Raw genomic sequence first — 24,239 nt, 5'->3', positions numbered from 1 at the left:
ATTCACACTTTGGATGATGGGTGATGCAGAAATGTGGGAATGAGATGAGAGAGAGTTCCAGTCACCTGTGTGCTGCAGGAACAAGTAAATGAAGAAGGAAGAGGGGTCCTATGGGCACCATACCATGCAACCCAGAGAGCTATTTCTAAAAGACATCCCAAGTTGAGAGACTGAAGTTGGGAACTGATTGTAGTTCCATCTCCAGCTTGGCTGTTTGGTTAGTAATCACCCTCCCTAGGCCCCAGAACCCCATAAGACAAGTTATTATACAAACTTCATTAAGTAAGGAAGTCCAATAAGCTAGAATGCACAGATCCAAAAAAAATCACTGAAGCTCAAATGATCTAGATGTTTTTGACCTGAATTATCCTGATAATAACCTGAACTGTCCATTTGACTTCAGGGTTACAGGAAGAGCCTACTCCTCTTCTGACCAAAGGCTATATCCTAGTGAATGGACCATTCTTTTTTTTTTGCTTACTTTCTAAAAGACATAATCCATATAAGCATATAAAATCCAGTGTATCTGCAGATTTTCTTAAGATTAGTCATGCTAATATTTCACCTAACCTAACAGGAGATAATTTTTCCCTTTATATTTGCCATCTTTATATTCCAGAATAGGTAAAAAATAAAAATAAATTCAGAAAAGGTGAAACTATAATGACAGAAGCAGATCAACGATTGCCTGGGCCTAGGGGTCGGGGGAGGGGATTGACTATAAGAGGCAAGAGGAGGGGCATCTGGCTGGTTCAGTAGGTAGAGCACATGATTCTTGATCTTGAGATCCTGAGTTTGAGCCCCACATTGGTCACAGAGCTTATCTTTTGTTTGTTTGATTTTGGTTTGGGTTTTTTTAATGTAAATTAAAGTTACTTAACATGTAGTATATTATTAGTTCAGGGTAGAGTTTAGTGGTTCATCAGTTGCTTATTAACACTCACTGCTTACTGCATTAAATGCCCTCCTTAAAAAGAAATAAAAGGCATCCAAGTCAGCAAAGATGAAATTAAATTTTCACTCTTTGCAGACGACATGATACTCTATATAGAAAACCCAAAAGACTCCACATAGAGCTTACTTTTTAAAAAAAGGCAGGAGAAAAGTTTCCAGAGTGACAGCTGCTGTGGGAAAGATTCACCAAACTGTACAGATAGAATTACCAAATTTTACTATATGTAAATTATACCTCAATAGAAATTTAAAATGATGTTTTTTCACAATAGAGCAGAACAACTTAAGAATGTCAATGAAAATGTTTCTATTACACAGAGAAGGAAATATTAGATCTGCCAAAATGTCTCAATAACAGGATACTTCATCAGAATATGCCAATACAAAAAAAAAAAAGAATATGCCAATACTTTGTGGTATAAATCACCATCTGTCAGCTGCCTGAGGTAGAGCTGTGTAACACTGAACATGTTCACAGTGTTTGTTCCTCCATCACATCCTCTAGGAGCATTAGTTAACCCTTCAAAAATTACAGGCAATATCACTTCTCAGGTGGACAATCAGTAGAGTAGTTCGATACACTAGAAAGAAAAGGCAAGGGTTTTGAGTCAACATGGAAATATGTCTTTCCATAGCTTAAACATGTGGTATTGCCAGAACTTTACCCTAATGCCACTTCATATTGACTGGTCAAATCAACAGCTTGAGGCCCAGATGTTTTTTGCCTTATCCATTTGACTTACTAAGGGACATCCTGGTAGCACCCCAAAAATCCTCTGAGAAACCATAAGCTTGGAGTCTATAAAAGGTAGTGATAGTAGAAGAAATTTCTTCTACCCTATTATCCCCAGGACTAAGGTGTCTAGGGCTGTGTGGATAAAAGTATTGCTCCCTCTTTTTAAAGATCTGCTCAGGTGCCCTGTCTCAGACATACTCAGAAGTACCTGGAGGGAGGAGGTCCATGGAGATACCTGCATACCCATATGGAAGCCCACACAGCCAGCCCTCTGAGAGGAAAGAATATTTAAGGTCTTATTTCAGGGGCCTAGTACTCAGACCCCTGGTTGAAACTTCAGGCTGGGAGCAGAAAGAGAAAACCAATAATCTAGTGATGTCTCTCACTCAACAGTTTTAAGAAGGACAATTGTCATTTTCAGTCCATTAATTTTTTGTCAGTAGAATCTGATGGGAAATGAGTCTATGAGCTCAAATGAGCACCTCATTAATATATAAAATTCAATTTAACATATTCTAAGTTTCTGTGGGTACAAAGCACTGCAGGAGTTGTCTTCAGCATTGTCTGTCTTGTCTTCCTCTCCCTGGGCAATTTCATCCACCCCCCAGCTTTTATTGCCAGATCTCCCTGATGACATCTGAAACTCTCCAGCTCAGTTTCCTCCCCTGAGCTACAGCAATGGATTTCCACCTATCCACTGATCATCACTCCCTGGATATTTGGCAAGAAACCCAATAAAATGAGAGCAATCCAAATTCAGCATCATTACTGACAAATCTACCCTTAATAATCAAGTCAGAGATTAGCATCCATAAAATATGCACCCAGTTACTCTTACCCAAACTAAGAGGGCACCTGGAATCCTCTCTCCTCCTCAAGCACCATCATATCCATTTGGTCACCAAATTCCATCAATTCTACCTCACAGATATCTCTGAAATGTACCCTTGTCCCTCTCTCCACCCAATTTATACTTTTCCTGACAACTTCTAGTTGTTCTCCACTTCCAGTGGGATGATCCTCTTACTCACTTTCTATAGCTAATACTCTTGGACTCCCATCAGTTCACCTTTATCAACTGATGCACTTGTCCCCCAGATACTACAGGTTTGAGTGGCTAACAACACATGCCAATACCCATTTCTGGAAGACTATCCACAGCTGATGAAATCATCTTACCTGAAGATGCAGAGGATGCCATCTTCCCCTTGGGTGCAGAAGGACAACTTCTGAGATGTAGTTCATGCTCCAGAGCCCCCATGAGATCAAGCTGAGGTTAGATTCTTCCTGAAATTACATTTTTGTCCAGCTTCTTCCCCTGTTCTGTCCCACTTCCCTCACTCCTTTATACTTTTCCCCTGAGAGCATTCCTCCAATAAATCATAAGAATCTCCATCTCAGACTCTGCTTCTAGGGAATTCAACCTAAGACATCCTTCATATTAGCACAGAATTATTTATTTTTAAAGGCATAGTTGATCCTGTAACTCCCTGGCATACATTTTTAAAACTTTACCTCATTATGTACATATAATCCAAAGACCTTAGTGTGTCATATTATTTCTTACCCATCTGTCCCCTTTCCAAGATGCCCACTCCAATCAGGTCTTCTACCCTTCCTTTCTACTCAATATTCCACTTCCCCCAAAAGCCATGCTCTTTCACACATCTAGATAATAAGTTCATGTTCTTCTCTTTCCCTGAAATTCATTTCACCATTTTGTCTAAGCTCCTGTTCATCCTTTAAACTCAGGTTAAACATCTCCTCCTTGAACTTTTCCTGAGCCTTCCCACCCTCTTAGGCAGTCAGATGGCCTGTCCTCTATACTCAAGCGGTGTTGTATACACACCTCTATTACAATATTAGCCTTGTTGTATTGTATTTCCATGTTACTATGAAGACAATTCAGTGCGTCTTTGTGATATTGTGAGTTTCATCAGGACAAGGATTACATAGCACAGAATAGGTACTCACAAATATTTGTTGAATACATGTACAATCAAGAAGTCTTCCTTCTCTAGTCCTGGGATTGCCCTTTCCTATTGTCTCTATTGTTTCCAAAACAATGGTGTGGACTTCTTGTTCAACCTTATACTGCACCTTATACTGCTTCCTGAAAAGTCCACGGTGTTTACTGTGGTTTCCCTCCCTAGATATTTCAGGGGTATCTAAGGGATATATTTGTATCCCAGGGGTCATCTTGGCTGGAACTTGTCATATCTGGATCTAGATTACTACTCTAAACTTCACTGCTTGGCATAACCAACTTCTCCAGGTCACCTGAGCACTCTCAGTACCAGTTATTCCCAAGTGTGGACACTGACTCTCCCTTAATCACCCAACACAAGCCTAAGGCCGGCTATTGTATTCAGCAGATCTTTATTGAAGGCTTGGGTGTACCTTGAGGGGAGTTACAAAACAGGGAAGACCCACAACACATGGTGTGAGCAATTACTGTTCCCAGAGCCTATGGAGCCATGCCTTTGAATGCTTCTCTCTCCATGGTACTCCAATAGATATGCCACCATATTTCAAAGCCAACTTACTACTTCCATAGACAGAAGCTGTCACTTTGGAACCAATGTCTATCTCTTCCCCTTCCCTGCAACTAAAGGAGGAAATCTTTTCTTCATCTCCCAGTCAGTATCAAAACAATCTCTGCAGAGTTGCAACTCTGTCATAATGAAGAACATTTTACATCATTTTGAGTTTGGCTCTTTCATCATAACCTCAAACTGTCCTTTCCAAGAAGGATTTGCCCTTTACCTTTACATTACCAAAAGCATAGTGAAATGTTAAGGTCCCCTGACCAATAGAAAAAGAAAGAGACTGTCTTTCTTCCAATGGATAGTCTTTCCTCCTTTATCGAATATTAGTTGACCATAAAGTTCAGGGTCCACTTCTGGGTTCTCTATTCTGTTCCATTGATCTATGTGTCTGTTTTTGTGTCCACGATAGCCAAACTGTGGAAGGAGCCTCGGTGTCCATCGAAAGATGAATGGATAAAGAAGATGTGGTTTATGTATACAATGGAATATTACTCAGCCATTAGAAACGACAAATACCCACCATTTGCTGCAACGTGGATGGAACTGGAGGGTATTATGCTGAGTGAAGTAAGTCAATCAGAGAAGGACAAACATTATATGTTCTCATTCATTTGGGGAATATAAATAATAGTGAAAGGGAATATAAGGGAAGGGAGAAGAAATGTGTGGGAAATATCAGAAAGGGAGACAGAACATAAAGACTCCTAACTCTGGGAAACAAACTAGGGGTGGTGGAAGGGGAGGAGGGCGGGGGGTTGGGGTGAATGGGTGACGGGCACTGAGGGGGGCACTTGATGGGATGAGCACTGGGTGTTATTCTGTATGTTGGTAAATTGAACACCAATAAAAAATAAATTTATTTAAAAAAAAGAAAAAGAAAGAAAGAGAACAGTACTCCTGTCTTCCACAATATAAAATCTCTACCTGCAAAAACAAACAAAAACCCAGAAAACTATTATCTTTAAAATGGAAAATTTCAATAACCATCAAGCTTTCACAAACATTGTATTACCCTACTGAAATGAATATAAATAAATGGATGAAAGAGTAAACCAAATATATCCACATGAAGGGATTAAGTAAGGCTTTAGAAAAGGGACTTGAGAGAAGGAATGATTTAAACCTACAGAGAAGAGGGGAAGAAATCACAGAGCAAGGTCAGAGGCCCTGGGAACAGCACTTTCTAGGAAAACTGTAGGAGATTTGTGTATCAGTTAGGAGCAGTCTAACTGGAAAGGGAATAAGATCCCTTCCAGTACTTATATCTACTCCTATAAGGAAAGTGATATGAATGAGTATTGTTGTTGGTTGTTTTCATTGGTGCTTCTTTATACATTTCTACATGTCACACATTTCTTGCAAGGAGTATTTACCACCTTATGGTAAATCTGAAGAAAAGCATGGCTACAATATCCATAATTCTTAAAACAAACTCTAAGGAAGATCCAAGGTAACAGTAAAATTAAAATGAAAGAATCTCCATTTAGCAAATGTAGCCCTCTCTGATGGCACACTTACCAAGAAGGTAATTCAGCCCCCAAAGCATTCTATCAAAAATGGCAGAGAATGGCAACAACCTAGTCAGCATTAAAATCAAAAGAGTTGTATCTCTTTGCTCTATAACCACACCACCTCATCTTGGTGAAGGTACAGAGGCATAAATGTTCCCTTGGAAAACCTTAGCAAGAGCCAGAGACAAGCAGGATGGCAGGATGAGTTTTGCTTCACCAGAAACAGACCTTCTAGGAGCTCAATCAAGAAAGAAGTAGTAAAAAAAAAAAAAAAAAAAAAAAAAAAAAAAAAAAAAAAGAAAGAAGTAGTATCTGTATGCGAAGATCAAGTAACCTCACCTGCAGGCTTGTTACTGAGAGTACCTAAAAAAGAAATTGGATTAGAGATTCCTACCAGTTGAAGCTCACACTAGAGGAGGAATGAATGAGTTCAAAATGATGTGCTTCCTACAAATAAATCTCTCAAAGAAATATGAAAGAGGAAGCATTAGAATGTGGCCTGGCCTATGAGGTAAAAGAAATCCTTCACGGACTTGGGAGTAATAAAGATTAGTACCAACTCAGGTGGAGAACATGAGGCATCATTTGGAAGATGGAAGCCCCAACATGAAACACTTGAATGAACCTAAAAGGTGACAAAACAATCCCTGGGAATGAGAAGACAATGGAGGGACTACATGATAATTCAAAGTGAAATGTGGAGAAAGCAAAGTTCAATGGTAAAACAGGAAGAGCTGCCACTGGGATGAGCAGGATGAAGTGAGCACAGGGGCAGAAGAAAGGAAACACTGAATGAAGAGGTCACCGTGCCAGGTGCTGCCTTCTTTGTGAAGTGACTCTGCCACCTAGCCAACAATACTTTAGAATAAAGAAGAAATTATCTGCTAGTTTTGAGCTCTGCGTCTGTGATCATTTGTAGCTAAGATCCTAACTTTCAACCAGGTGCTCCAGATCAGCACACTTCACTAGAGATACCAAAAAAAATTTTTTTTGAAATAAAATAAGTCAGTGGATTTAGGTCATACATCTGAGTCTTAAAGCAAAAGGGAGTAGCAAACATTCAGGGAAACATTAGTTTTAGGAATCACAGGTTAGCAATCCAAGGGGTTTTCAGAGGAGAGGGCATCCTAGGGCTTCAGGCTTAGTCACTGTGGAATTGCCATTCTGGAGGTCCAAACTGATGGAAAAATCCCTGAAAAGTGTATTAACAGAATCCCTATCCTACAGACAAGGCTGTAAAAGAGGTCTGCCTATGGAAGACACGAGAAGAGAGAACTCATACATTTTCTTATTATTCCCAGGATAGAGAGTGGGAGGCTGATCAGCTCTGAGATAACTGAAGAAGGCAGGACTTAACCCAAGTTCAAACAGAGGCCATACTACAGCTACATGAAGACTCACAAGACAAATAAAATTCTTTTTTCTTTTAATTTATTTTATACTCTCAAATAACATTTGTAATCTATTTGCACTAAAGTGGGATCTCTTCATTCTGTCCACTGTCCATCACCCATGGACGAACATATGCAAGAGAAGTTACATAATAGTATACACTGAAGAAGTAGGGATAATGTCTGACCCATAACTGGTACTCCATAAATAGCATATAGTCATTTACACACTTATTCATTTATTCAATATTCATCGACTGTCTACAATATGCAAGGCATTGTTCTAAAACAAGAATTTAGCATTTTTTTAAGAAGACAAAACCCTCACAAAGCTTACATTCCAATGGGGGAGACTGGCAAATGTGCAAATATATATATATATAATAAAGGCAAAGAGTAGGTAAACACTATGAAGAAAAAGAAGTAGATTAAGGTGATGGATAATGACTCAGAATTTCTTTAGATGGAACAGTCAGGGAAGTCTCTCCAAAGAGGTGGGATTCAAGCAGGACCTGGAGGAAGTGAGAAAGCACCATGCACAAAGGGGGCAAATACAAGGCTCTGAGTCAGGAACCAGTAAGGAGGTAAATGAGGCTGGATCAGAGGGAGAGGGGAGGAGAAATGGAGTAGAAAACTGGGCTGGAGGAGGAGGTAAGAGCCAGGTTGTGGTGGCCTTTGTGCACCTTATGAAGGACTTTGGACAGTATTCTGAATGTGGTGGGAAGCCATAGGAGGGTCCCAAGCAGGAAAGTAATGTGATCTGATCTCCATCTTAAAACTGTGACTGTCACAGGTTTGTAGAAAACTGACTGTGGGGTGTGGGAGAGCAACAGTCTGAACAGGAAAAACTCAATCAGATACTGAGGAGATGATGAGAGCTTGGAAGAGGAAAATAGAAGGCAGTTTCCCTCTTCCCCCAAAGAAAATTTCCCCCAAAAGTGCTTCAGCCAACTTGAATATACAATTTCCAGAATGTGAATTAAATAATAAAGTTTCTACTTAGACAGTATTTTAATTTTATTCACACATATATTTAAATTACATCTACAGAATCAAAATAGAAATATCAATTCACAAATATTTCTTCCTTGACCATCTCACATTACATGAAGTAATTTTACTCAGACTTATCACAAGCTTTTTCGATCTAAGTGTCTTTTTAGAGCCATTTTTTAGGTCACTTCACACAAGTTTCAGAGCACACCATCTTCATTCATGAAGCCTGTTTGGAGTCCATGCATGATACTGTGGCTGAATGTTTATCCCAAGCCACAAATACCCACTGGTGAGGATTCAGATTTTAAATCTGTGGGTCAAATTTGGGAATAAAGCTTTTGTAAACAAAGTTTCATCAAAATATAGCCACACCTATTCATTTGTATACTCTGTGGCTGCTTTTGCTTTGTAATGGCAGAGTTGAACAGGAGAGAGGGACATATGGCTTATAAGACTAAAATATTTACTATTTGGCCTTTTGCAGAAAAGGTTGTCTGACCCCTGGTCTAGGGCATTATCTAGCACATAGTAGGCACTCAGCAGAATTTGGTACTGATTAGATGACTGTAGACAACTCCTTATTTTCTGATGGATAATTTAGAGAAAGGAAAAAAAACAAATAAAAAACAAACCTTATATTCTGTGGTATTTGTTGAATTTGTCCTCAAGTGCCCTCCACACTGGCCCCTTCTAGTGGTTCTTTTCAAGCACTAAGTGGTATAAAAGCTTTTCTGTCTAATTCTTAAGGGAGCATTTTCAAGGCAGCTCTCCTTCCCTCTGTGGCATGAATAACTCTAAAGACATCACTTCTCTCCTCTGTGCCTCCATTTTCCACAACTTGAAAACAGAGTGTTTGTAGATCTTGTGGGTCAAGTGTTTTCAGAGAAAAGGTACTGCAGTTAGGAGTGTTTGACTTTTATATCTGGAAAAAGCAAAGGGGCAGTAGTATGGGAAGCCCATATATACATGGAGGGGTGGAAAGTTGGGTCAGCAGTTGGAGTGAGAAGAGAGCAAGGCCCTGGGAAGACAGCACCTTTTGAAAAGAGTAATCTTTCTCCATGTGTTCAAGCCACTCTTACAAGAGCATGCTTTGAAGGGGTACAGTTCCATGTTCAAAAACTACGTATGAAATTTCCTAATCTTTTCAAAGCACACAGGCTCTCTCAGAAAAGAGTTCCCACCAGTGCTCCTATTGAGGTACTTTGGAAAGGTTTGCAGGTAGCTCAGCCCAGCTAGGGCTCTGTCAACAGTGGCACTGCTGGATATGAAATCACTAGAAAGAGCTTTAAGTTAGAAAATTGACAGAATGGTGATTGCTTTATTTCTTCTTGTAGAGCCAAGTGGAAATTATCTCCCTCTGTTGAAACAGAATCTAGTCTTAGGAGGCAGAGAGCTTACATTTTTTGGCATTGTAAGGGCTCAAAAATGTTCCATTTCACCCTCTCTCTTTTGTCTTCTGCTACCCATAAAGGAGCAAAGAGGAGCTCCGAGAGAAGTGAGTTGAACCCTTTAAAAGTATTTTAGCAGCAATTTGTGCAAGAGGACAGTCCCAGCAGTGATTTTCTGTCACCTGAAATACCCTGAGGGGCAGCAAAGAGAAACTGTGAGGGCTTTTGTGGCCGAGTCTGAAAACCCAGAGACACAGCCCTGACTGGGAGCAGCCCATCCCACAACACACTTCACAGTGAGGAGGCACGAAGCCTTCTATCAAAGCCACACTGATAACTGGGCCCCACTTTTCTCATTAAACATGATTGCATGATGGTACTGAAAAAATGAACTCCTAATAAACATGAGAATACCTATGGCAAATAGGTCATCTCAGTGTGGGATCCCCCTGAGGCAGACCCAAGACAAGGTACAGGTGGTATATTTGAGATCCAAAGGCCAGTAGGCAAGTGAGGAAGAGAGACCAGGAAGGCAAGGAAGACATAAAGGGTCAAATATCAAGCCCGCTACCACTGCGGTTCAGTGATTGAGTGACAGCTGCTGGAGTGATGTTAATTCCACCAGCATCCCACCCTGCGCAAAGGGATGCAGGTATTAGAAGTAAGAAGAGCTGCAGCACCTAAATATGGTAAGTTCCAATGAATATGGGTACCATGCCCATAACATCTGCTACAGAGCCACTCAATGAGTTTCCTCACATCTTTCCTTGACCACGTACCACTCCCTCATATACTTGGAAACAAGAAATTGCCTAGGATGGCATAGTGACATCTGCCACATTTACAGGGCCCATTATCTTTTGAATAGACTTCCTCTGTCAGGGGAAATCCCCACTTTGTAAACTCAATCTCCCCAAAGTACAAATATACAGACTCCCTTGCAGCTAGGACACAGACCTGAGGTTTAGGCTCTGCCAATCAGGCACACAAAGGTAAGAGTGTATTTTGGAAGTGTTCAATATAAGAGACAGGCCGAGAAAGATATCCCTTATTCCCAGGGAGAGGAGTGCCAGAAGCATACAGTGTTTGGGGTTGGAGGCAGCAGTGCCCATGAAGGCTCTCCAGTAGTTCAGAGCAGAATTTCCAGCACAAAAGGGACATCAGGGCTAGTGTCCTTAGCACTCACAGTAAATTTGGTTTCCTGCCATGTAGTGATCAACAGATTCAGGGTTTTCCCATCAGGCCAGTTTCTGTACCTGGGTGTAAGTGATCCTCCTAGAATCCTGTACCCAAATGTGTTTCTTCTCACTATGCTTTAATATCCTTAACATCAATCCCTTTCTTGCTTAAATTAGCCAGAGTGAATTCAATTTTTCATGACTAAGCCTGCATTCATAACTGATACAAGTGGAAAAAATAAATGGTAAAGGACATAGTGTGACATGGTATATCACTTTACAAAAGCATAAAAAGGGGCACCTGGGTGTCAGAGTCGGTTGAGCATCTGGCTCTTGGTCTCAGCTCAGGTCATGACCTCAGAGTCATGAGATTGAGCCCTACCTCAGGATCTGCCCTCAGTGTGGATTCTCTCTCCTTTTCACACTCACTCTGCCCCTCCCACTTGTGTTCTCTTTCAAATTAATAAACAAATAAATCTTTTTAAAATAAAATAAAATCATAAAGAAACCCAAAGAAGCTATTTGGTCTCCCTCATCCTCATAAAAATGGTACCTATAAATCATTTCAAATGAGAAACTAGTTCCCGAGTCCCTAGAGAGAAAATTCTGCACAACCTAAAAAAGTAGATCATTCCAGGAACCTACAACACCCAATGTCAAAAAGGTTCTACAGAGAGATACAAGAACTTTTCAGTCATTTAAGAGAAAATGAACTGAAATCACACATTTCTCATTGAATTTACCTTTAATGGTCTTTATTATAATAAAGCCATCTATTGCCAAACATTAGGAAACATCATTTTCATTTTCTTCCAGGTCAGTGTGAATCAAATAAAAATTTGAGAAGAAACAAAGATGTCAATATTATATTTAACATAAAAAAAAACTTTGTATTTTACATGGGCATCAAAAACACTTGTTTTCAAAAAAGTTTTCTCAAAACAGAGGATCATAGGGAAAAAGAGGAAAAAATAAAACAAGATGAAATCAGAGAGGGAAACAAACCTTATGGTTTGTCTCTTATGAGACTCTCAATCATAGGAAACAAACTGAAAGTCACTGGAAGGGAGAGGGGTGAAAAGATGGGACAACTGGGGGATGGGCATTAAGGAGAACACTTGATGTAACCAGCACTGGGTGTTACATAAGACTGATGAATCACTGACCTCTACCTCTGAAACCAATAATATTTTATGTGTTAATTAATTGAATTTAAATCTAAAAAACAAAAACAAAAGAGTTTCTTCTAGTTCCCCTTCTACTCTCTAAATTTTGAGGGCAAAAGAGGAAGTTAGGAACATTCCTTCAAATCTCTGGATCAAAATTCAACATGAGAGACTCCACCTGAATTCCTTCATTCCCTTGGAAAAATGACATCCCCCTTTCAGGCGCATAAATTCATCTCCCTTTTAAAGGATGCTCTTAAAGGATGTCTGTCCTCTGATATTTGTACTTAATGGCAAGAGCTATGATGATGATGATTACATTTGTGTCAGTGGTTTTCAGAAATCATTGGGAGGGCACTGGGTCTCAGTCGTATTGCATTAACATCTTACCTTAAATGTTTTACCCATTGACCTTAAAATATTTCAAAATTCATATTTTTCTTAGAAATTACTGGAAAATATTATAAATACAAGAAGCATAATGTTTCATGAACAAATCAGGTTATACTGCATAGGGAATAAGACTTGGAATCAGACAAGCTTAGACTCTGAGGAATGACCCTCCCCTAATTACAACCTGATAGTTGTTAACTTCGTAACTTAGGCAAGTCACGTAATAGCTCTTAGGCTTAGTTGCTTCACCTGTAATATGGGGGCACCATACCTACTACTTAGGACTGCTGTAAGGATTAAATGAGATAATATGGGCAGCCCCAATGGCGCAGCGGTTTGGCGCTGCCTGCAGCCTAGGGTGTGATCCTGGAAACCCAAGATCGAGTCCCACATCAGGCTCACTGCATGGAGCCTGCTTCTCCCTCTGCTTGTGTCTCTGCCTCTCTCTCTCTCTCTTCTGTGTCCCAATAAATAAATAAAAACTTTCAAAATAAATAAATGAGATAATATGTAAAGTAAGTAAAACATGCTTGCATTTAATAAACATTTAGTAGATGATAGCTGTTATCTTTCTTTTTTTTCTTAACTTTATGTATTTGCATCTGTACATGATTATTTTCAAATAAATATTGTACATATTTTTCAATGTGGATATAATTTTTCTTTTATGTCTTGGCTTCAGAATTTCACAAAGTCTGGTATATCTCATCTTCTGTGATCTAAAGCTATTGTCATCTGTTTATTAAACTCTTGTTTGGATGATCATCTCCCCCATCATACTTTCTGACTGCTGCCAAAGTTCTTTCTTCTGATGATGTGATGAACACACAAGCCCACACTTTAAAATGTCAAAGTGGCTTCTCCTCTCCCTGTGGATCCAATGCAAGCTCTTCATCATTTGTAGGACTGTTTCCATCCCCCTCTGATGGTCATTGTCTCATCCCCATCTGTATATCAGAGTCCAGGAAGCTCTGAATTATGTTTCTCAGATTCCCTTGCTTAACAAATTATACTCAGAGAAATAAAGGGTGGAATCATTAGCGATACCAGTGCCCAGAGTCAAGAGCCACCAAATGCCCCACACAGATCTAGGTAGGACCCTAGCACTACTATGTTTTTAAAAGCTGTTCCTCCATTCCCATGCTGGTTTCAAGTTATTCTGCTGTATACTTCAGCTCAAACTCAACCCCCACCCTTTATTTATTATTTATTTATTGATCTCCCTTAAATCGCAAGCTGCTTAAGGACAGAAAGAGTATCCTGTTCATAGCAGGAACCCATCTCCACAGTACACACACATGCTCCTGGCAAACTGCTTTGCTACATTATAAGACCTTCAAAAAATGCTTGTTTGCATACCTTTTTAAAGTTAAATGTTCCTCTCTTTGCATTCATAACTCAGCAGGTTATTTTATGCTGAATGCCTTGCTCCCTCCGAGCCCAGAATTTAAAAGTCTCCAGTAGAAAAATCTTAGAAAGATATATTTTCAGAACCAGAGGCAACCATGATTTAAATAAAGAGGGCACCAAACCTGGGCTCACAGAGCCCACATTTATTTTCAGAGACTCAAGAGAACAACCCAGCAGGACTCCACAGGTTCATAGAGAATTCTGGAGTCACAAGATGTGAGATAGGAAGGGCATCAGGGATCATATTGCCCAACCTCTTCAATTAGTAGTTAAAGAAGCAGGACAAAAAAGGAGAACATGACTTGCTCAAGGTCATGTTCTATATGAGAAGAACCTGGAGCCCCCAGCTTCTCTCCACTCAATCCAGCTCTATACAGATGGGAGGGTCAAACCATTCTTGGTGGCATCCGGAAAAGCCCTTCCACCCTCTTCTGGACCATCAAGAAGCCAAGTGTAAATCTGGCAGACCTTCCCCAGCATTCCTGGGTGACGACAGGCATAGTAACCTCAGTGACAGATCCCTGAGCACTCCCTCGCCATCCCCGTGTCCTGCCCTCTCCACAATCAATGCTTTCTAACATTTCATTTATCACTGCAGTACTTAAGAGTAAAGTCAGAAGGAGAGAAGGCTGCCATGACTGTGTGTTCTCCACACTGCTCCTCCTGCACATAAACTCTAGGTAATGATTCCTTTTGCCAGAAGCCCAGCTCCCAAAATAGTGTGGTGCATTGGCCGAGGTCCAGGAGTTAATAGGGATGGCAGCATTGTGTCTTATGAGCCGTTTTAACTGAGCTAATTTAGAATTTGCCTGACCAAGAGTACCATAAAACGTACTCCTCAAGATGAGATTGTTAATTACCACAGGATGACTCGCCTCTGTTGGGCAGCTGGGGAGAGCTGGAGGGGAAAGGCTGGTTTCCAGAAATAATCCTTCCCTCCTCACCAAATAGGACTTAAATGTGGGAAAGGGCAAAGGGGATGGACGGAGAGATTCACCCACAGGAACTAAATAGGGTTATAATTAGTTTGTGTGTTTGCAGGTGTCATCTTTCACCCTCCGCTGTGGAGGAGACTGCGGGTAAGCTCAGAATCTTTTGTGTCTCTTGGAGAAGGGCAGTGAGATCCTTGGGGTGTTAGAGGAAGAGCTGGAAGCAAGATGACTGCTAGGAGCAAGGCAAGTGAAGTCTCTGCGGTACAGAGAGACACCAAATGCAATGACCCCCGAATATAACACCGTTTACTGACAGCAGCTCCCCGCAGCTATTACAGGGCTGCCAGAGAGCATCCTAATTAGTGAGGGTTGTCAGCACTCCCATTATAATCCCCAGTTGAATGAGCTAAGTGTTTGTCACAGCCACTTCAAGTCACAGCCTCTGAAACATAGCTTTGAGTGGCCAGTCTCAATTTGTTTTTACCCCATGACTTATTCTAACCACCTGCATGCTTCATATGCATCTCAAATATATATTTAAGCAGAGCCAACTCATATAAAGGGGATTTGATTCCTACTGCTGTCTCATTGCTGAGATGCCTATCATTTTACAGAAATGTCCCCTCAAAGCACACTCTTTCCAAATGTTTCTAAGATATGAGTTATACATTATATTTGTAGCAATTCTTTCTGCCACTTTGCTCACTGTTTCCTCTCAGGCTGGCTCCATACACTGGGTCTTGACCTCACCACAATGGTTCTGAGTAAGCAGGAATGTGTTCCTGCTTTTGGCTGTATTGGACTGTAGTCTCGTGCATTAGTCAGTCGAAGATTGTGTTCTGTGAATTCATCTTAAGCATGCTCTCCTTAATATTGGTTAAGTCATGAAACCCATGTGGAATGTGAACTGTGTTAGATATTTAATCTTACTGTTATGCCATAAACCTTTACATGACATGATCTGCCTTGATGTATAGACCAGCCTTATTAAAGGTAATGGGTGTCTTGCATTCTGAATCAAGAGAGCACTCTGAAGAACAGAAATAAAACTCAAATGGGATGATATATGTGTAAAAATAGGATTCATGTGAATGCAATCTTGTGAGCTCTGCCTCCCTTCTCCACAAGCCTCTTCTCTACAGCCACAATTGTCATGAGAATTCTAGGGTGAAGGGTGAGGAGGGAGAAGCCTGATTTTCTTGAAGTACCAGACAATACCCTAGGTAAGTATATCAAATGTCAGGCTTTCCTTAGGCAGTGGGGAGCTGACTTAAGCTTAAGTCTGACGCCAAAACCAGTCGTTTTGTGAAATGAGAGAAGTCCAAGAGGTACTAAGAAAAAACAGAGCCCATGTTAAATACTTAATATTTATATAAAATAAATATTAAAGGTGCTTGACATGAATTCACCTATTAAACAATGCAAGATTAACAACAGATTAAATGTCATTTCAATTCACAAACATAATCCAACATTTTGAGAAATCTAACATTTTTTAACTTTGTACTACGGTGGTTTTCAAAAATACACAAAAGAAAATAGTTTAATGAACCCCATGTATCCAACACCTAGCTGCAACACTATCAACTCCTAGGAAATCTTATTTCATTTCTATTCATCATCTCCACCTCTACCTACCCACTCCAGATAATGTTAAAGTTCAGACTATTTCAAGAAATTTAAACAGGCATTTCACTTGCCTTAGAAAATCCACCTGGGGATAGATTACTAGGTCCTGTTAGTGCTCTAGGCCTGCCATCTTCAAGAAGGCCTCAAAACTGACCACAACCAGCAGAGAGGTCCTCAAAGGGGTGTCTTCAAATGCACTATAAACCTCATCAGTAACCCAAAATTCAAGTGAGTGACTGGGTGCCACACAGAACAATTACCAGATGACCTTACAACCTAAGGGGTAGTAGTACCTACTCAAGGCCTAAGAATGGCCTTCATGAGCCAGCATGTAACAGCACTTCCCAGTCACGAAGGTAACAACATCAAGTGCTCTACTCTCAAAACATTAAAAACAAAAAAGTATCATCCTTGCCATAGAAAAGTTCATTTTCCATAGGAAAACAAAAATAAATACATATACATGGTTTGTGAACATGCATAGTCTTCATTCAACAGAAATGCATATTGAAAGTGGTATTACTAAAAATGAACCCCCCGGGGCAGCCTGGGTGGCTCAGCGGTTTAGTGCCGCCTTCGGCCCAGGGTATAGTCCTGGGGACCCGGGATCGAGTTCCGCATCGGGCTCCCTGCATGGAGCCTGCTTCTCCCTCTGCCTGTGTCTCTGCCTCTCTCTCTCTCTCTCTCTCTCTCTCTGTTTCGAATGAATGAATGAATGAATGAATGACTAAATAAATAATCTTCTAAAAAAATGAACCCCCCCAAAAAAATGTTTGATAGAGCTTATAATAAGATACCAAAAGCTGGAGATTCCCATGTCCTCATCACTGTTTATATATTTTAGACTATTCTTTCAGGAACACAGAAGGAAAACATGCAAGGAAAAAAACACATTTGCACCCCTTGTAAAGCTACTTAACTTATTCCTCAGAGTATACATGAGTTTGATGATGTTGACAAATGTGCAAAATAAGTTGCTACAGTGGTAACAACCAGTGAGCATTTTAAGGGTCTGAAAATATTTGTAAGCCAGTGAAACCCTAATCTTGGCACATTAGCAGCTATTAGTATACTAAAATGATCTGCCTGGAAGGCATGGAAAAATCAGACATTCTACACTGGGAAGCAAACAAGTGTGACTAACAAGAGAAGCCTGTACTAAATTTCTAATTTTCCCCATCAGAGCAATGGCAAATCAAGCCATTAACGAGTAAATATGAGTTTTTAGATGACATCCTAGAAATGCACATCAGAGAGCAGGTGCATCCATCCACAGAATAGCTAACTTGGAAAGTTGCAACAAATCTGAGATCCTGGTTAGTGGGAGAAAAGAAAGGGGGTCTTCTTAATCAGCCTTTGTCAATCACCACCCAAACCCCAAGGAGAATGGCAATACCAGTAACCAGGCCTTGTCAGCAAGGAAGGCAGAGCTGAAGGAGCCCCAAGAGTTAAAGCCCTGTTTACTATGTCTAGAAGTAGTGCAATCTATATACCAATCACTGAAGTCATTTGAGACTTGCCTGTTGCTGACAAATGTAGATGGACAGATATGTAAAGATGATGCGTCATGAACTACAGCTGATGAATTTCCTGCAGAAGCCCCTGTACTCACATCAGAAGTGTCAAGAGGTGACAGAGCTACATCACACTGAGTCTGGCAGTTTAATTTGGTGTCAGCTATTAGTGTTGACTCTCAGCACTACTGCCGTTCAGTGTTTCTGCTGGCAAGGTGACACGGCCTCAGAGATTGCTGAATTTCTTTGTTGAGTGAAAGAGAGGTTAGGTTGCCTGGTTTGCACAGTAATCCCTTGCTGAACAATGGCGACTAAAGAGGAGCAGAGGGAGGAAACAGGGAGAAAAGGAATTTGTTGCCCAGAGCTTGTCTTAAACTTTCCTTGTACAATTTCAGGCGAGAGTCTGATGGCTTTGTTGGGCAAAAAACAAATGTCTGGAGCAAGGATGATTTATGTTGACAGTTTGGCTGATTTAGAAGGTACGGAGTACACTAGCATCACGGAAGTACTCTCCCAACATTGGTACCATTGAAACCACCACATTTGCTCAGGAAGGAGGACGTCATGAGTTGCTCTGACCTCTGGGTGTCACCCAGCAAATCCAATTCCCTTCTCCTAACCCCATGCTGTGGGAGACGCAGGCCTTGGCAGTGTACCCAAGGACACTTCAACCTTCCTGGGTTACCCTTTTTCCAGAGAAAAGAGTAGTGTATGTATTTTACATCCCTCCCCCAACCCATGCCACACTGCTGGTGGAGTGAGAAGGTATAGAGTACAGGCCAGGGAAGCCTGACATGGGCTCAAGGGAATTTGGTAAGAGGCTAATAACAGTCACCCCCTCCTCCACTCTGACGAGGACAGCACTGCCACAAATGGATGCTCTGGCCCACATGTCATGGAGGTCACAGAAAGGTGATAAAGATTACCAGTTCCTAGGATACACCCTTCCAGAACTGCCTATGGGTCTGGGGCTGCAGCAGTAGTACGGGTGGGAGGAGGGGGTTGGAAGAAACATGAAGAGGGACTTACAGTCATGAGCAGCCAAATAATGTCTCAAGCAGCAAAAAAAGCACAGCCGAAAGTTTAAAGGACTTGTCCAAGGTAGCAAATAGAATTAGAGTGGGGAAAAAAAGAAACCCTGTAGGAGCTCTATCTTATAAGAACCAGAGCAGATTACAATGCTTCCTAGCACCTGCCCTACTACATTGCACAAGAGCCTGCTGACAGTACTGTGCTCCTTACATTTTCATGGAATTTTATACTTGTCTGTGGCTTTTACACCCATTACCTCATTTGAGTCTCATTCACTTCCTGAAAGCCATTCCCAGAGGCCACCTCTGGTTCTGAGCTCCGCCAATATTCCAACTCCCAGCCACATTCTTGTCCTTTATGGAAGAAAGCTGCCTGTCCTGGGACAGAGTCTGTAATGTACAGAACAAGGTCAACGAGAGTCCCTGCTCCACACTGGTCACCCACCTGGAATATCGCGTCCATCTGCAGGAGCCACACTTGGCGAGGGATATCAGCCAGTGGATCATGTCCTGGGGAAAGCAGCTGGGGCACTGAGGAGTTGACATTACAGTACGTGTTGAAGGGCCTTGGCCAGAGAAGACAAGAATAAGTACCATCAAGTCTTCCAGCAGCTGCAGAGTCGCCGTGTGAAAACCAAAGGGGTCCATGTGGCACTGTTCTGGGTTCCTACATAAATTAAAGAGAAACTTCCACGATGTCTGGAGCTCTGGATGTCCCGCAAATGAAAGAGGATGTTCTCAAACTCCTTGCAACAGGAACCCACTTAGGTGGCATCAAATTTGACTTCCAAATGGATCAGTCCATCTAGGAAAGGAAAAGCGATGGCGCTACCTCATCAATCTGAAGAGGACCTCAAAGAAGCTTCTGCTGGCAGCTTCTGGCTGATGTCACTGTTATATCCTCCAGAAATAGTGGCCAGTGGGCCGTGCTGACACGAAGTTTGCGGCTCCCACCAGAGCCACCCCTCTCATGGGCCGCTTCACTCCTGGAAACCTCATTAACTGAGCCAGGCAGCGCCTCCCCGGAGCCAGGTCTTCCACTGGTTACTGACTCCGGGCTGACCACCAGCCTCTCACCGAGGCTCTTACGTTAACCGGTGTAACACGGACTCTCCTCAGCGCCAAGAGGGCGGCGCCATCCCAGGCCACCACAGGGCAGCCCCTCAGCGACTCAGGCGGTCAAGCCCCGCAGGACGTTCTGCGCATGCGTGGCGCCACCTTAGGCGCTCCCGCTGAAAGTCCCGCGGGATCTCTTCTGTAGAGATCCTGAGGAAACTGAAAAGGAAGAGGAGGGCCCTGCTGTAAAGGCTGTGCCAGGTGGAGTTTCAGGGTGAATGGATTGCTTCAGCTCCCAAATTTACTGCTTCTCGACTGGCAGATGCAAGCTGGTCTGAAGGTGTGCAGATGCCCCCTCTGACCCTTCAAAGGTTCCCTCCTGAGGACTGGAACGCCCAGCCGACCACTGAGGACAAGTCTTCAGCTCCCACCTCACAGGCCAGGCCCCTGCACCAGTAGGAACAACCAGTGAGTATTCCTAAACTGTTCTTACACAGAATTTTTTTTTTAAGATTTTATTTATTCATGAGAGACAGGAAGAGAGAGAGAGAGAGAGGCAGAGACACAGGCAGAGGGAGAAGCAGGCTCCATGCAGGGAGCCCGATGTGAGACCCGCTCCTGGGACTCCAGGGTCACGCCCTGGGCCGAAGACAGGCGCCAAACCTCTGAGCCACCCAGGGATCCCCCACTTCCACAGACTCTTAAGCAGAAAGTGGAAATGAGGTTGATGGAAAATAAACGGTTTCTTTAAAAAAAAAAAAAAAAAAACTGGGGTGCCTGGGTGGCTCAGTCGGTTGAGCCTCTGCCTTTGGCTCAGATCATAATCCCGGGGTGCTGGGATGGAGCCCCACATTGGGCTCCCTGCTCAGTGGGGAGTCTGCTTCTCCCTCTCCCTCTGGAGCTCTCCCTACTTGTGCTGTTTCACTCTCCCTCACTCTCAAATCAATCAATAAATTTTTTTTTAAATGAAACAAAATTGTCAAAACGACAAAAAGCAGAGCAAAGTCCAAGTAGCAGGGAATTTCAGAAGGGAAAAATCTCAAGTAAGGAAGACCTCTGGTGGTTAGACTGAATTGGAAGGAGCTGCCCCCACCGAGAGGCTAAGAGGTTTCCGGGATGTGGTAGAGGAATCTGTTCATAACATAAGGGGTTGGAGTCATTATTACTCAGGTCTTCCCACTCTACTGTTCCGTGCCCTGGAAACTTCTCAGGCCATAATGTATTATAGAAGAATGAAGGGACGTCAGACATGGCATGTGCTGCCCACGGGTGAGGAATCAATGGTTGTGCTCCACAAGGTAGGAAAGGTTGAGATAAGGAAAATGACTGCATGGGCCACTCCTAGTGCTTCCCTTTTGTTTCAGAGAGACTCCAAGGGAGAAGACACAGCTAGTGAGGAAGGTCTATCTTCTTTGAAATCTGACTGGATTTAGCTGGTTAGTTTTTTACAGGCTCAAATGAAGAAACAATATCTACCTTTTAGGGAGGTTGAGAGTTTAAGGGTCTGGCACACCCAGAATAATAACCATTTCTGTCTTATTTCCTCTGCTGTTTAGAAAGTAGTCTCGGGGATCCTGGATAGCACAGTTAAGCATTTGATTCTTGGATTTGGCTTAGGTCATGATCTCAGGGTCGTGATATCGAGCTCCATGATGGGCTTTATGCTCAGCACGAAATCTTCTTGGGATCCTCCCTCCCTCTGCCCCTCCTACTTGTTTTCTCTCTCTCTCAATCTCTCTCTCTCTCTCTCTCAAAATAAATAATAAATGGTGAAGGCAGGAGCCGCAGGCACGGCGCCCGCTGCCCGCCGCCGCAGCCTCGTTCGACTACTTGGTGATCGATGGCGGCTCGGGCAGGCTGGCCAGCGCACGCAGGGCGGAGAGCCGTGGTGGAGAGCCACAAACTGGGCGGCACATGCGTGAATGTTGGATGTGTACCCAAAAAGGTAATGTGGAACACAGCTGTCCACTATGAATTCATGCATGATTACGTTGATTACGGCTTTCAAAGTTGTGAGAGTAAATTCAATTGGAGGTTATAAAGGAAAAGCGTGATGCCGACGTGAGTTGCCTGAAAACCATCTATCAGAATAATTAACCAAGTCCCATATAGAAATCATCCATGGCCATGCGGCATTCACGTGTGATTCTGCGCCCACAATAGAGGTCAATGGGAACAAATACACTGCCCCTCACATCCTGATTGCCACAGGCGTTGGCGTCCCCTCCGGTCTCAGGAGAGCCAGATCCCTCGTGCCAGCCTAGGAATAACCCGTCATGGATTTTTCCAACTGAAAGAATTGCCTGGCCGTAGTGTCATCGTTGGTGTAGGTTACATTGCTATAGAGATAGCTGGGATTCTTTCCGCTCTGGGCTCAAAGATGTCACTGGCATGATAAGGTACTTAGAAATTTTGACTCAATTATCAGTTCAAACTGCACTGAAGAACTGGAGAATTCCGGCATAGAGATCCTGAAGTACTCGCAGGTCAAGGAAGTTAAACAGACATCCTCAGGCTTGGAACTGTGCATGATTACTTCAGTTCCTGGTAGGAAACCCACCTTGACCATGATTCCAGATGTTGACTGCCTGCTGTGGGCCATTGGGTGGGACCCAAACTCCAGTAGCCTGAATTTAGACAAAGTGGGGATTCAAACTGATGACAAAGGTCATATCATAGTAGATGAATTCCAGAATACCAGCGTGAAAGGCATCTATGCAGTTGGGGACGTGTGTGGAAAAGTTCTTCTCACTCCAGTTGCCATAGCTACTGGCTGAAAACTTGCCCATGGACTTTTTGAATGCAAAGAAGATTCCAAATTAGACTATGACAACATCCCCACAGTCGTCTTCAGCCCCGCCCCGATTGGGACAGTGGGACTCACAGAAGATGAGGCCATTTATAAATATGGAAAAGAAAATATGAAGACCTATTCAACCACCTTTACCCCAATGTATCATTCAGTTACCAAAAGGAAAACAAAATGTGTGATGAAAATGGTTTGTGCCACTGTGGAGGAAAAGGTGGTTGGGATCCATATGCAAAGAATTGGGTGTGATGAAATGCTGCAGGGTTTTGCTGTTGTGGTAAAAATGGGAGCGACCAAAGCTGACTTTGACAACACGGTTGCCATTCACCCTACCTCTTCCGAAGAACTGGTCACACTTCGTTGAAAACCCAGAGACTTGTATGGCCAGCAGCTGGACTAGTAGACCTGAAACGAACCAAATAATCATGTTTTCTAACTGTTCCCATTTTACGTATCTCTTTATTGTAATCAGAATATTCTGATAGAGGAAATTTTCGGTGCATAATAGAACTTATGTATGGAATTAGAAATGTGTTTTGTCGTCCAGGATTGATTTTCATTTGATTGCATCTCAGAGTAATCAATATTTTAAAGGTAGTTGTTTTGTTTTGTTTTGTTTTTTTCCTTATTAACAGCTCTTTGCTAGCTGGTTTTTTGTTTTGTTCTATTTTGTTTTTGTTTCAGCCTTATCCCAGGTATAAGACTATATGAAGTACAGGTAATTAAAGTACTTGAAAGAATTTAACTTGCTAATTTTTATAGATGAAGTTGACAGCAGCTCTTCATATTAGGTAACGCAAGTGCACAGTCACATTAACTTTTGAAGCCAGTACTGTGCTCTGCATATTGAAAAGCTGCTTCAAAGGTGTGAACTTTTTCTAAAAGCATATAACATGAGAGACCCACTTTCCCTATTTTATTTTATTTTTTTTGTTTTAAATGATTAAAAATTGTTCCTTTTATGAAGTGAAGTACATCACACTTGGGAAAGATGTGTCCCTCCTAAGTGAGGGACATTTTGGAAGTAGTTTCTGCTTTCAGAAGGAGAATTCAAAGTCTCTTCCTGTGTTAAGAGTTCATAGTTCAATGAATGATTTCAAGTTTTTTATGTGTTCTTGTCATTTTTTTCCTGAAAACTATTTCCAAAAACCTGAAAATAAAATCACAGCCTTTTCTTCTTATAAAATTTGTTATTATGAATTTATAGCTAACAGTTCATTTTCTAAGATTATTTCACGTTGGAGATTACATGCTAACAGTGAGCTACCTTGCATAGGCTTAAGGCCTTATGAGAGGTGGATTTTTATAGATTGAGAGCAGAAGTATAAAGGAGAAACATTTAGGGATGCCTGGGTGGCTCAGTGGTTGAGCGTCTGCCTTTGGCTCAGGTCATGACATTGGGGTCTTGGGATCAAGTCCCACATCAGGCTCCCACAAGGAGTCTGCTTCTCCCTCTGCCTAAGTCTCTACCTCTGTGTCTGTCATGAATAAATAAATAAAATCTTTAAATAAATAAATAAATATTTTTAAAGGGGGAGGGGGTCTCATAGACCTGATCAAAATTCTCTTTTTTTCTTAGATGAGAAAACTAAGAGT

General features: G+C 41.9%; 2 long non-coding RNA genes and 1 pseudogene across 5 annotated transcripts in view; 2 read left to right on the top strand and 1 right to left on the bottom strand.

The window, feature by feature from the left end:
- Positions 1–1,194: 1,194 nt before the first annotated feature.
- LOC140622830 (uncharacterized) lies at positions 1,195–20,542 on the bottom strand. Its single transcript, XR_012022496.1, has 3 exons — positions 19,224–20,542; positions 2,870–2,977; positions 1,195–1,535 (listed from the first exon to the last, which is right to left on the bottom strand). It is a non-coding gene; the product is annotated as an uncharacterized lncRNA (long non-coding RNA).
- Positions 20,000–24,239, top strand: part of LOC140622829 (uncharacterized) — a 69,116-nt gene continuing 64,876 nt past the window's right edge. For 2 of the 4 annotated variants that reach the window (XR_012022492.1, XR_012022493.1), the window contains exon 1: positions 20,003–20,302. This is a non-coding gene — a long non-coding RNA (uncharacterized lncRNA). Of the gene's footprint in view, positions 20,303–24,239 lie in introns of all 4 variants that reach the window. The other 2 variants (XR_012022494.1, XR_012022491.1) reach the window with 2 other exon arrangements.
- Positions 21,052–23,173, top strand: LOC140622553 (glutathione reductase pseudogene; annotated as a pseudogene).

Source organism: Canis lupus, chromosome 32 (assembly GCF_048164855.1).
Source record: "Canis lupus baileyi chromosome 32, mCanLup2.hap1, whole genome shotgun sequence".
Lineage (NCBI taxonomy): Eukaryota > Metazoa > Chordata > Mammalia > Carnivora > Canidae > Canis > Canis lupus.
The sequence above is the reverse complement of the archived record's forward strand: the minus strand, read 5'-3'. Positions and strand labels throughout refer to the sequence as shown.